General features: G+C 48.1%; 1 long non-coding RNA gene across 2 annotated transcripts in view; it reads left to right on the top strand.

The window, feature by feature from the left end:
* Positions 1-258: 258 nt before the first annotated feature.
* Positions 259-10,904, top strand: part of LOC138481734 (uncharacterized) — a 174,878-nt gene continuing 164,232 nt past the window's right edge. For both annotated transcript variants that reach the window (XR_011274367.1, XR_011274366.1), the window contains exons 1-3: positions 259-328; positions 822-951; positions 1,081-1,195. This is a non-coding gene — a long non-coding RNA (uncharacterized lncRNA). The remainder of the gene's footprint in view (positions 329-821; positions 952-1,080; positions 1,196-10,904) is intronic.

Here is a 10,904-nt window from a genome sequence, read left to right as displayed (position 1 = left end):
AAAGATAAAAGAGAAGAGCGCAAGATTCCAGGATCAGACAAGACCACCGGTTGTGCCCACGGGGATAATAAACTAATGAGTGTTATATGGTTTGTTGTTAAAAATTGACTTTGTTCCAAGCCATTATGAAATTCACTTTTTTGCCCTCATTTTGCCGGCGAATTTATCGTCCCATCGGACTGGGAGTGTTTATGTTCACTCTATCTTGAACATAGTCCCATTTCTATATCCATGAAACAGCAACATCGTTCTCTTAGCCGTGCATATATCAGGGCGGAATACGTGCCGCCCTCTGTTTGACAGCGCACTGCAGAGGCGAATGTGGCAGGTAACAAGACCATAGGAAAAAACTCGGCTTGTGCGGGAGTTGTTTGGATTGTATTTAGGTGGCTGCCATAAACATGCAGCCCGATAGGAGCATTGCTGGGTTTGGGGGTTTTAATGACATTTTTTGATTTTCTCCTTTTGAGCCTGCAACAGTGGCAGCTTCACGTGCGTGTTTTCATACGCATGTGCTGGAAGATATGCATTATAATGATGCCGGTTTGAGAGTTGTTTTGGCTAGTTTTTCTGACTTTCTCTGAGTTCTGCTCTCAGGAACAGGCAAGGAAACTAGTCCCAGGCGATAGTGATTTTCTTCGCCCCCACACTTTGATACGTAGTGTATAATATGGTGGTGCAACATTTTGGCCCTAAGACATCTCCACCCGGTAATTGTTTCCGAGGTGGTATGATGAACGTGTCTCTTAGGAATGCAATATGCCACGTGAATCAGGAACTGTGCAGACGGGGTGACCAATCATTTTCTCTGCTTTTCCTAGAACTTGGATGAACACACGTGGTTGACTCTTCAGTGAGACACAGTTGGAATGCTTTGAAAAACGGGTGCCAACGGAGATCAGGAAGTGTAGGACACATTGGCCACCCTCACCAGATACTGCAACACTGCAAGTAAGTGCTGCCTTTGCATGCAGTGTGACAGTTAAGTATGGGTCCTCTTTGGACATTGTAGGTATATGCCACAAGATGGAGGGGAGTAGGAGTGCCCTATTCCACTCATTTTTCATTGTTTATTTGCAGCGCAGTACTGTTGACTCTAATATACACACCGGATGCATGGGTGTGATATCAAAGAAGGGCCACCACGAGAGGTGGACACCGAGCTACGCTGGTAGCCTAGACCGCATGAAAAGAAGTAAGTGCTATGTGGTTAGACACTTATATAGGGTCTACTACATTCACGTATGTTACTTGGATTGATTGCACATCATGTAGGGAAGGAAGCTCTTTATTTACTCTCTGCCTTTCCTAGGCTCCTCAACATTTGGATTATATGATTGGAGCATTTAGGATTTATTCAACGTTTTGCTTTACCTCCATGAATACAGTCTGGAGGTGAGTGAAAACCAATATAATGATGCAAGATTTATATGCGCAATTTACAGGTGCTGTTGATAAAATGAGCAGAGGTTGGTTGGTAATTAGTTTATTGTTTGCTTTTTAGAAATTCTGGTTCGAAGACATCTTCCATCTGATTATGTTGTAAGGGCGAGGTGACATCCACGCCCCTCTCATGTCCTGAAGAAGGTCGGAGTAATCGCTAGGCTAATTTGGAAAGCAGTCTATACCGACCGAAACATATGTAGATTTTGCTAATAAGCCTTTGTTGCTACTTAATAGATATACACACTGTTAGTCTTTCTGGGTGTGAAGAATTGTAATACCCTTTGATTTTTTAAGAGGGTTTCATGTAGGTGATTACCCAGTTTCGTGTTAAGTTGACATTGGATGCGTGTGAGTGAGATTGTGTATGTTTGTATGTATGTGTATGTATGGTCAAATGAACTTGATGAAGTCAAATTTGAGAGACTTATTGTGACTTTTATAGCAAACAGTATATGTTTTTCTATGTTTTCTAATACATTGATTTTGTGTATGTAAAGTGTATATATGGTAGCATTATCCTTCCAACCTCATCATCGAGGTCAATATTTTGTTTATCATTATAATGCTTACCAGGAGGACCTTCGGTGCTGCAGGTACCCTTATATTATATATTCCAGATTGTGTTACACTTTACAATATTACAATGGTGTCCTAGGCAATACACTGGGGGTCCGTTTGGCGCTCCATCATTACAAACTCCACTTTTTTCCCCACTATTCAAGAATTCTCCTTAAAAGCCATGCTACTTAATGTTATGGACAACTTTTTGAGAAAAAAAAAACATTCTTTGAGTATTTAGGTCTTTCACTTTTTTCATCTCTCCATTTCAATTTTGGGTTTGGGTTGTGTAAGGAACTCATGGTGGCAACAGTAAAAACAGACACAAGTGATCACAGTTCAATGGTGTTTATTAAACTGGATTTGCAGGTTGGAAAAATGCCTAATCAACCCCTAAAGCTAAGTTGGGAGAAAGCTACGACCATCAAATGATAATAAGGCAGTCCTGGTGTTGTCTTGTCAAATAAAAGGGCCTATACTAAGAAAAACCTATTGTCAAGTCTTACGCTAAATACAAAAAGAGTGTGGGATTAAGTTCACAAGAAAGAAAGAAGTGTTCACAAATGATAAGTCAGGATGGGGTAGCCGGGGGTCTCCCTTCCCCACGTTTTGAGTACGGCACAAGATGGGACTTCTGAGCATAGCACACTCATGACCCTCTACAGCACGGGACGACAGTTCCATTCTCAGCTATCAGGACCGTCGATGGTCAAGTCTTTTATCTTAAAAGTCTCTTGCCTTCAGGGATCTGATGTATTAAAAAATAACAAATAAAAGTTGCTTTTTGTATTACATTTTGGGTGATGACTTTTTCCCCTGGGTCCCCCTCTAACGGGTTCTGATCCCTCTTCAACGTCGCCCCCCCTCCGTCGGGTTCACTCGCGCCTTCAAACACTTGTGTATAGGCGCGTTATAAATGCCATATCATATCATATCATATGGATTTCCTTGCATTCACAAGTCTTAATGTCTTTTTAAACAGTTCACTGTGGACATCCCTCTGTCCGGTTCACCTTTGCCCACATACTGTTCATCTGGACTTTATGCTTCACCCCTTTCCATCAGCATCCCACCATCAGGTTCACTCTTGCCAACTTTTGCGAATCACACAATTTCTTCTACTTTCTTACACCGCAGGATTCCCTTTCCCTTTGCTTTGCTTTACAATCTTCTGCCGGTCAAAGACTTTCAACTGTACAGAGGATTTTGCTAGACCTCTGTATGACCACTTTGACCCCTTTCTCGCCCTATTCCCAAGGCCATCTGGTAACGGTAGTTTCAACAATCGGGTAATCGACCAGAGTTTCTCGAGTGAGCACCCACGTGGTGCCGGACTCATCTGCAGCTGGCTTTCCCCTTTCTTATTAACAGTTCTTTGTAATTTCTTCAATTATCCGTTTGCTACTTTCGTTCAACACAGTTTGGTTTCTTATAGGTTTTCCCTTCGACTGACCGGCTATGATGAACAGCTTGGCTTCTCTTGTCTTTGGAGTCAAGGTCGGTACTACAGTGGCAGGCATCTCTCCCTGGCTTGGTTATCAGCAGAGGAGGGCCCTGTGTACTGCTAACATCTGCTGCAACACACACTGGCTATTGTTCGCAGTCTTACGATTCCTTCACTGGAGGTTTCATGGGTCTGGGTCGGAAAGGGCAAGGTCACTTCTCTCCTTGTCACCCTTTCGATTGCCGCTGTTTTTCACCTCCTCTTGAAGTGCCGTGCTTGGATAGCTGAGCTGACGTGCAGTCTGCCTTGCTTGCACTGTGCTCTCATGCTCCACCTTTTATCCCTGTGGGGAAGGGAAAGGAACGTCAGGTGTGTGTGATTCTGGTCAATTGCCTGACTTTGTGTTGGGACATGTCAGGTAAATAGCTCTGGTGTTAGTCCGTCGTCTTTCGCGGTGTGCAAAAGTGTTTGTGTCTGAAACAGGGGGAGCGTAGGGGGGTAGAGTGTTTGAGTATCCTATGTGGTAGGCTTGGAAAAGGTGTTAGAAGAAGGGGGGTACCGCGTCTCACCCATTGGTGTCCTGCTTCCCCTCCCTGAGGACCCTCCCATCCAGGTTATCCTCCCTCACTGATCCACCCCCAGGAACTGGATCCAATAGCGATGGTCGTTTCCTGGCCACCTGGATGACAAATCCTCGGGGACTAGTCAGGGAGACACCTTCAGGTTCCTCACAGTTGTGGCAGGAGTTAACTTCTGATGTGGAGATATTAACCTTCTGCAGATTGCTGCTACCAGCTTTAACCATCTGCAAGGTGTTTGTACCTTTTCACATGGATGATTTCTGTCTGCCAGGTTAAAAAGTCTAAAATCTCAATTGGCCCTGATTAAAGCAGAGAGGTTGCTGGCTGTATTTAACATGGTACTGGATGAAACAATTACACCACAGACTTTTAATGGCCTTGTGTACCCCGCCTCCCGTTCTAGATCATTTAAAGGACCCGTTCTGGAGACGGGAACATTTTATGCAGTTTTGTTCTTTCTCAACTTTAGTGTGCTACAGTAACCAAAACTGTGAATATATTTTACATCATCACACGTGTGCCAACAGCTGATATTGTGCAAAATGCAAATATATTGACACTGCCAATATATCTTGGGGGACTGTCTAACTAGGGTTATATAGCAAATGCCTTTGCACAAAATAGGCTAACTGGGATTGTACAGAGAGGCACTATATTAGGATACACTAACATTACGATCTACAAGGGTCAAGCTGGAGTCAATGTGGTGAACATTTTTATGGGGCAGGGTGATAAAGGGTAACTGAGAGATGGTCCCATTGAAGTGTATGGACGTTTGTGGAAGCGTAGGAGGGTAAAATTAGTTATATTGATATATTCAAAAGAAGTTGTGACTCTGGGCCTCATTATGACAATGGCAGTAGCCGTGCCAGTAAATACTGCCACGTCTGCCACCGGATGTTAAGACGGATTTCTGAACTCTGTCCTGGTGGCGCAGAAGTTCAGAAGGCCAACCTAATTACTTGGAACAGGGTAACCTCTGGACGAGCCAGACCAATCAAGGTAGCGATCGCGGCGGTCAAGACTAGGTCTCAAGAGGGGTGAGGGTGACTGAAAGCCCGCAATGAGCACACAAAGCAAGATCACTTACACAATACTCCAAACAGTTGTTATATTAAAAATATATACACATTTATTTCAAGGCCTTTAAAACAATGACCGTAGCGAGAAAATCACAATATAACGATGGTAAACCAACACATACCATATCAACACAATATATATACAAATACAACAAGTCTCAAGCGTTATATGCACGAAATGTGTAGTCCACCTAAAAGGGAGGGAAAACAGGCAGTGTGAAATAAAGCTTAGACCCAGTTTGCCTTCAGAGGCACCTAACTAGATGGAAGTCCGAGCCCTGCGAAGAGTGGAGCCTGGTGCTCAAAAGTACCTGCACACGCTGGTGCCAACGGGCAAAAGGAGAAGCTCTTCGAGGGAAATCAGGCAGTTCAGTTTAGTGCACAAAAGAAGAAGAACAAGTTCCGCGACTCAAGCGCAGCCTCCACAGTGGGCAGAAGCAGAGCGCGAGTACGGAGAAGGGTGCTGTTTGACACAGCGGGGAAAAGCAATGGGCTCCTGCAGGAGGGCGACCAGATCCTAGCTATGCTACTCACCGGTCCCCGATGCAAGCAGACCCAGGCTTCTCCGGGTCAGTTTCAGCAGCTGGCACGCAGGGTCGGACTGGGACAAGAAATAGGCCCGGACACCCCAAAAAAAAAGGCCCACCCCTCGCCTCAAAAAGTGGCCCACCCCTCACCTCAAAAAAAGTGGCCCTAAAACGATCATCCGTGATTCGCGTCAGTTCACGACTTTACAGAAAATGCTACTTATGGAGGGTTCATGTGTCTGTTGCATGTTATGTTTTGTGTAAACGCTTGAGAAAGTGATAAGGCAGATGAAGACTGCACGGCTGGGTACCAGCTGCTCCCGATGCCTCCTTTCTGAACTGATAAGAGAGGGGGGTGCTTTGAAACACAATTTACTTGATGTATAAGCACCTTACAAATGCACGATACATAAAATGAAATAAATAGGCCAAATAGGCCTCTGGTGCCAGCCAGTGCCATGCCCAGTCACAGCTCACCTTCACTATGCCATGACCTGCCTGGCAGAGTCCCTTTGCCACATTCAGGAGTTTCTGGGCAGGATGTCACCCACCACCTCGCTCTACATTGACCCTTCCTCCATTCCCTCACCTCATTCAGCCGCATCCCCTCCCAGCTACCCCCACAATAAGCTCCCACCACAGGTCACGCGTCCACGAAAGTGAAAGAAGTAACCCTTTGCCCCTCTTTCCTGAGATCACATTTCTTTCTGAGGAGCCTCACAGCTTGGAAATCTGCACTACGGTGATGCACTATAAAGGGATCCAAAGGGTGAAAGGACTATTCAAAGCTGTGACATATGGGAGAAGCTTACGAGTTTGATGTGTGATTCAATGTCGTGAGATGGTGACACCTATGCGGAATTGCATAATGAGACAGATAAAAGACATGGGTAAGTAAATGAAGTAATGATGTTAGTGCGTCCGAAAAGCAAGCTAGCACACTGTGTGGCCCTACCTTGATGATCTCACTGACCACCAGAAGAAAACATAGAGAACGAAAAAGAAACACCAGCGCGAGAGACATACAACAGAGCACAGAACAAGACATAGAAGAGAAAAGGAAGCAAAGAAAGTGGGCAACAATAGAAATAGGAAAAACGAAATAATGAACCTAGTCTAAATACAAAAAACAATCATACATCTAAATCATCATCAGCATCATTACAAAAAATGTGTTCTTCACTAAACGTGTAAAAAACGATAGCAGACAATAAACGTCTTGGTAATAACAAAAGAGAAGTGAAGGGCAATGCAATGTAGGGCCTGCCATCCTGGTCAAATAATATTAGCAGGGGCGGCCAGTCGGGCACCTGGGGTGGGGGTGAACAACCACAGGCCTGGGGCCAGCCACACACCACCGCCGGCCCACTGAGGGAGTCACACTCTGGGAGGGTGGACTCGTGGACGGCTGACGGGCTGGCTGTCAGCAGGTGAGACTAGGTACTGTTTCATAGGGGGCCAGATCCTGGTGGTGGTCCACCACCGGTCCCGACTCCCTTCATGCCAGGCAGCAAGATGTGATGGCAGCAACGTGACTGCAGACGTTGAAGGGCAGATGACGGCTGCATGGCTGGGTACCAGGCACCAGTTGCTCCGGATGCTTCTTTTCTGAACTGATAAGAGGAGAGCTTAAACACAATGTACTTGATGTATTAGCACCTTGAGGGGACATGCTACTCCCTGGAGGTCAAAGGGGATGAGCTCTAATAGTGCCAATGTGATCCCAACTTATAGTTTAATTCCAATGTTACCCTGTCAGGAGGAAGTGACGCATGCTGGCACTCGAGATGCCAAGTCCAGGTCTGCATTGGCATGTAGCTTTGGGGAAAACCAGTGAAACAAAAAAACGGAGAGATAACACAGTTAGGGATGCAGGCCGTCTGTCTAGTCCGAGTGAAACAGACACCTGCATTTTTAAAAGTTGACTGTGCCCTTTTATACAAAGTAAAGTTGGTAGACTTTACTTAATGTGGTTTAATTGCCTATCCCATTTAACAACTGTAGAAAAGTAATAAATGTCACATGGTCTGTAACGTGTTGCTTATGGAAGTCATGATGAGCCCAGGCTATGTGTGACTCGCTTTAAATATAATACAGTGCATTGAACACCCCTTTCCACTGCCGTATCCACGGGAGCAAGAGTAATCACTTCATCCAGTCCTGGTGCTTACTTGAGGTAATTTTGCGGTTGCCAATCAATATCCACTAATAATCCCATACATAAGGCAAGTTACTTTACACAGTTTGGACAATGCACGATAAGGCAGTTTTGAACTCCTATCTGTACTGTACGATTGAGAATGCACCTATTTCTGTACTCCAGTCTAGCATGCATCTCTTTCTATGTGTGCACACAAATGCACGATACGTAAAATGAAATAAATAAATAGGCCAAATAGACCTCTGGTGCCGTGCCAGCCAGTGCCATGCCCGTGCCCAGTCACAGCAGGGCGACACGATACACACATCACCGCCGGCCCACTGAGGGACTCACGTTCAGGGAGGGAGGACTCGTGGGCGGCTGACGGGCTGGCTGTCAGTAGGTGAAAGGAGGAGAAGAACTGCCAGGCCAGTGCAGTCAGTGCCTGGACTTTATTCGTACCTTACGGGCCGGCTCCTAGCTGCAGAGTCTCTCTCTGTCTCCTCTTGGATGTTGTCTGCTGGGCTGGCTGCTGCTGGCTGCCGCGGGGGCTGGCAGACCTGGGCTGAGCACTGCTGAGCCACCGAGTGAGGTGGTGGCGCAGGTACGAGGTGCCAGGCCGGGGCGGCAGTCACCAGCAGACAGTGTACAGTGCTGCCTGCCTGCTAGTACCACCAGTGCTGCAGACTGAGTTGGCAGTGCCACTGCAAGCCGGTCCCTGGCAAGCAGCCGGATCAGCAAGAACTTCGGACCGGGTGCTGCCTGCAGCCGGTGTGGAGTAACGGTCCACTGTCTCGGTCTGCTGGCTGGCCTCTGCTGTGCTGCACGCAGCCCGTGGTGGTGTCGTGTTGTGGCTGGCTGACAGTGGCCCGTGGCAAAAATCATCATGCAGGGCAGGGAGGAGAGGCTCAACTAATATCCTTTCTCTCCAGGGAGAGAGGGTCACATGTCACACGTCCAATGGCGGCACAGAGTCTGTGCCGGATCAGCCTCATCCCCAGCCCCAGGCACAAGTTGCTTTCAACTTTGCAAAGTGCAACAAATTCGTTGTTGTTACTTCCTGCAAAGTTGAAAGCAACTTGTTATGAGACTGCACTTGGTTGGTGCCCCCGTCCCCCCAGTGCCGGGCCCAGGTCAGCCCAGCCCCAGGCCAGCGGCCCTGCAGGCAGGAGGCGAGCAAGCCAGCCAGCCTGAGGCTGAGCCTGGCTGCAGTAGGTGTTGTAGTTGTAGCCGAATTAGCATTTCAGAGGAGCCGGGGCGGGCCCGAGCGGCGACTAGCACTGCACGCCGCGGCTCCCCCTGGAGTGGCTGCACCATGTCAGCGGCCCTACCCCAGGGTCCAGGCTACTTGATCAGGCATTAATAATATGCATGCATCATAATTATGATGCATGCAAATCACCAAAGCAAGGTAACAACTTGTTTGTTGTTACCTTGCTTTGATGAATAATTATGCGCACAGCCCCAGCCCCTCCTGCAGAGTGCCAGTTTCCATCACTGGCGCTGCCTGCTGCTAGCAAGGCGAGCTGCTGGCGTGGCCACTGTCGGCAGCAGCCAAGCCAATCCATAATTGTACAAACACTGCAGGCAACAAATAAAAAAAATGTTTCAAATGGAAATGGCCCAGCTTCTCCTGCGCCCACAGCGCTGTACAGCACACTGTGACTGTGTGTCACTGGCTGGCTGCTGCAGCGCTGTGCCGGCAGCGAGTCAAATGTAATAATAAACAAACATTTTATTTATTTTTTTAAAACCGGCCCTGGGGTGGCTTCATAAAAAACCAGCCCATGGTGTCGCGGCCTGCAGCATTTATCAAAGGAAGGTAACACTTAGGTGTTACCTTTCTCTGCCTCTGCGGCGGGCTGGCGGCGGCGGGGCTGCAATTGCAAAGGATCTGTAAGATACTTACTTACAGATCCTTTGCAACTTGCGTCCGTCCGGCGGCGGCGAGGGGGAGGCCCTGGGGGCCGGTTCCTGAAGTGTGAAGGCACAGACTTGAAGCCCATGACTGAGCCGGAGACCGGTCCAGCGTGGGCTTCAGGAACCGGCCCCCAGGTCTCCTCCATGATTTTGTATCGGCCACGGGCCGATTGGCCGACGGCTCAGTCCAGCCCTGCTGGCAGGTTCAGAAGAGCAGGGAACGCCTCGTCGTCGCGTTGAGTAAAAAGACGTCCCAATCGAAGAAACCCGCACAGTTTGTTACCACAGCAGGGCAACGGAGCGGCCGTGTGTATCTGAGCCAAATGTACACTACTCACTTCAGACCTGGGAACGCCAAGTGTACGAAGCGTGTGAGAGTGACAAGGACTCGAAATACTACACAACCTGGCGGCGGTTACAGAGCAAGACTCCCGTGTAAGCTGGTCAGTCAGCTGGATGGCCCAGAGACGCTTCCGAAGGCTTACTGGCAGGAGATGGTGAAGATGCCGAGAATAGCTGTTCCTGCTATTCCAAGGGACGAAGTACCAGTACAGGCCTTCTGGTTCGATCAAAGGTGAAAAGGGTTTCACAAGGCGACAGCAGTGCAGAGGAGAAGTCCTTCAGCGGGTCACCAGCGATTCCTCGGTCCAGCCTCTTGGTTGCAGGATACTTGGCTCCTGTATTCCTTCGTTCGTGAGAACTCAGGAGATCGACATGGTAGTGGTGTTTCCAGCCCCCTCTTATCCACGGTTCCCTTCGCGCCAAAACGGAGGGGACCCAATGGGAGATCCGCTCATCAACACTCACACCATTCGTGGACCAATCACGGACCACGGTGGTCCCAGGCATTCACACCACCCTAGACTCTCTGGCACCCAGGATGTGTATTGGGACCAGACATCCCAGCCCACATCCTGGAGGCACACACAAGACATGTAGAAGCCCGCGAAAGCATCCGTGTTTCGCAGGAAAGTACATGCCCAAATAAGGAAGGCCCCGGGTCGGCTCAACCTGGGGAAGGTGAAGGGAGCAAGACGGTCAGCGGACAGGACAAAGGAGCCTCGTGGTCTGGCCATTTTGGGAGCCAGGCCACCATTTTGGGTTAAGCGCAAGAAATGCGCTTAGAACGCCAAAAGGAGCTCAAAACACAAGAAACGATCGCTGCCACCATTCCCGTCCCTGAATCACTTGCACCGATCAGATACA

This window comes from Ambystoma mexicanum, chromosome 5p (genome assembly GCF_040938575.1).
Source record: "Ambystoma mexicanum isolate Mex_15411 chromosome 5p, UKY_AmexF1_1, whole genome shotgun sequence".
In the NCBI taxonomy this organism is placed as follows: domain Eukaryota; kingdom Metazoa; phylum Chordata; class Amphibia; order Caudata; family Ambystomatidae; genus Ambystoma; species Ambystoma mexicanum.
This window is presented reverse-complemented; position numbering and strand designations above follow the sequence as displayed.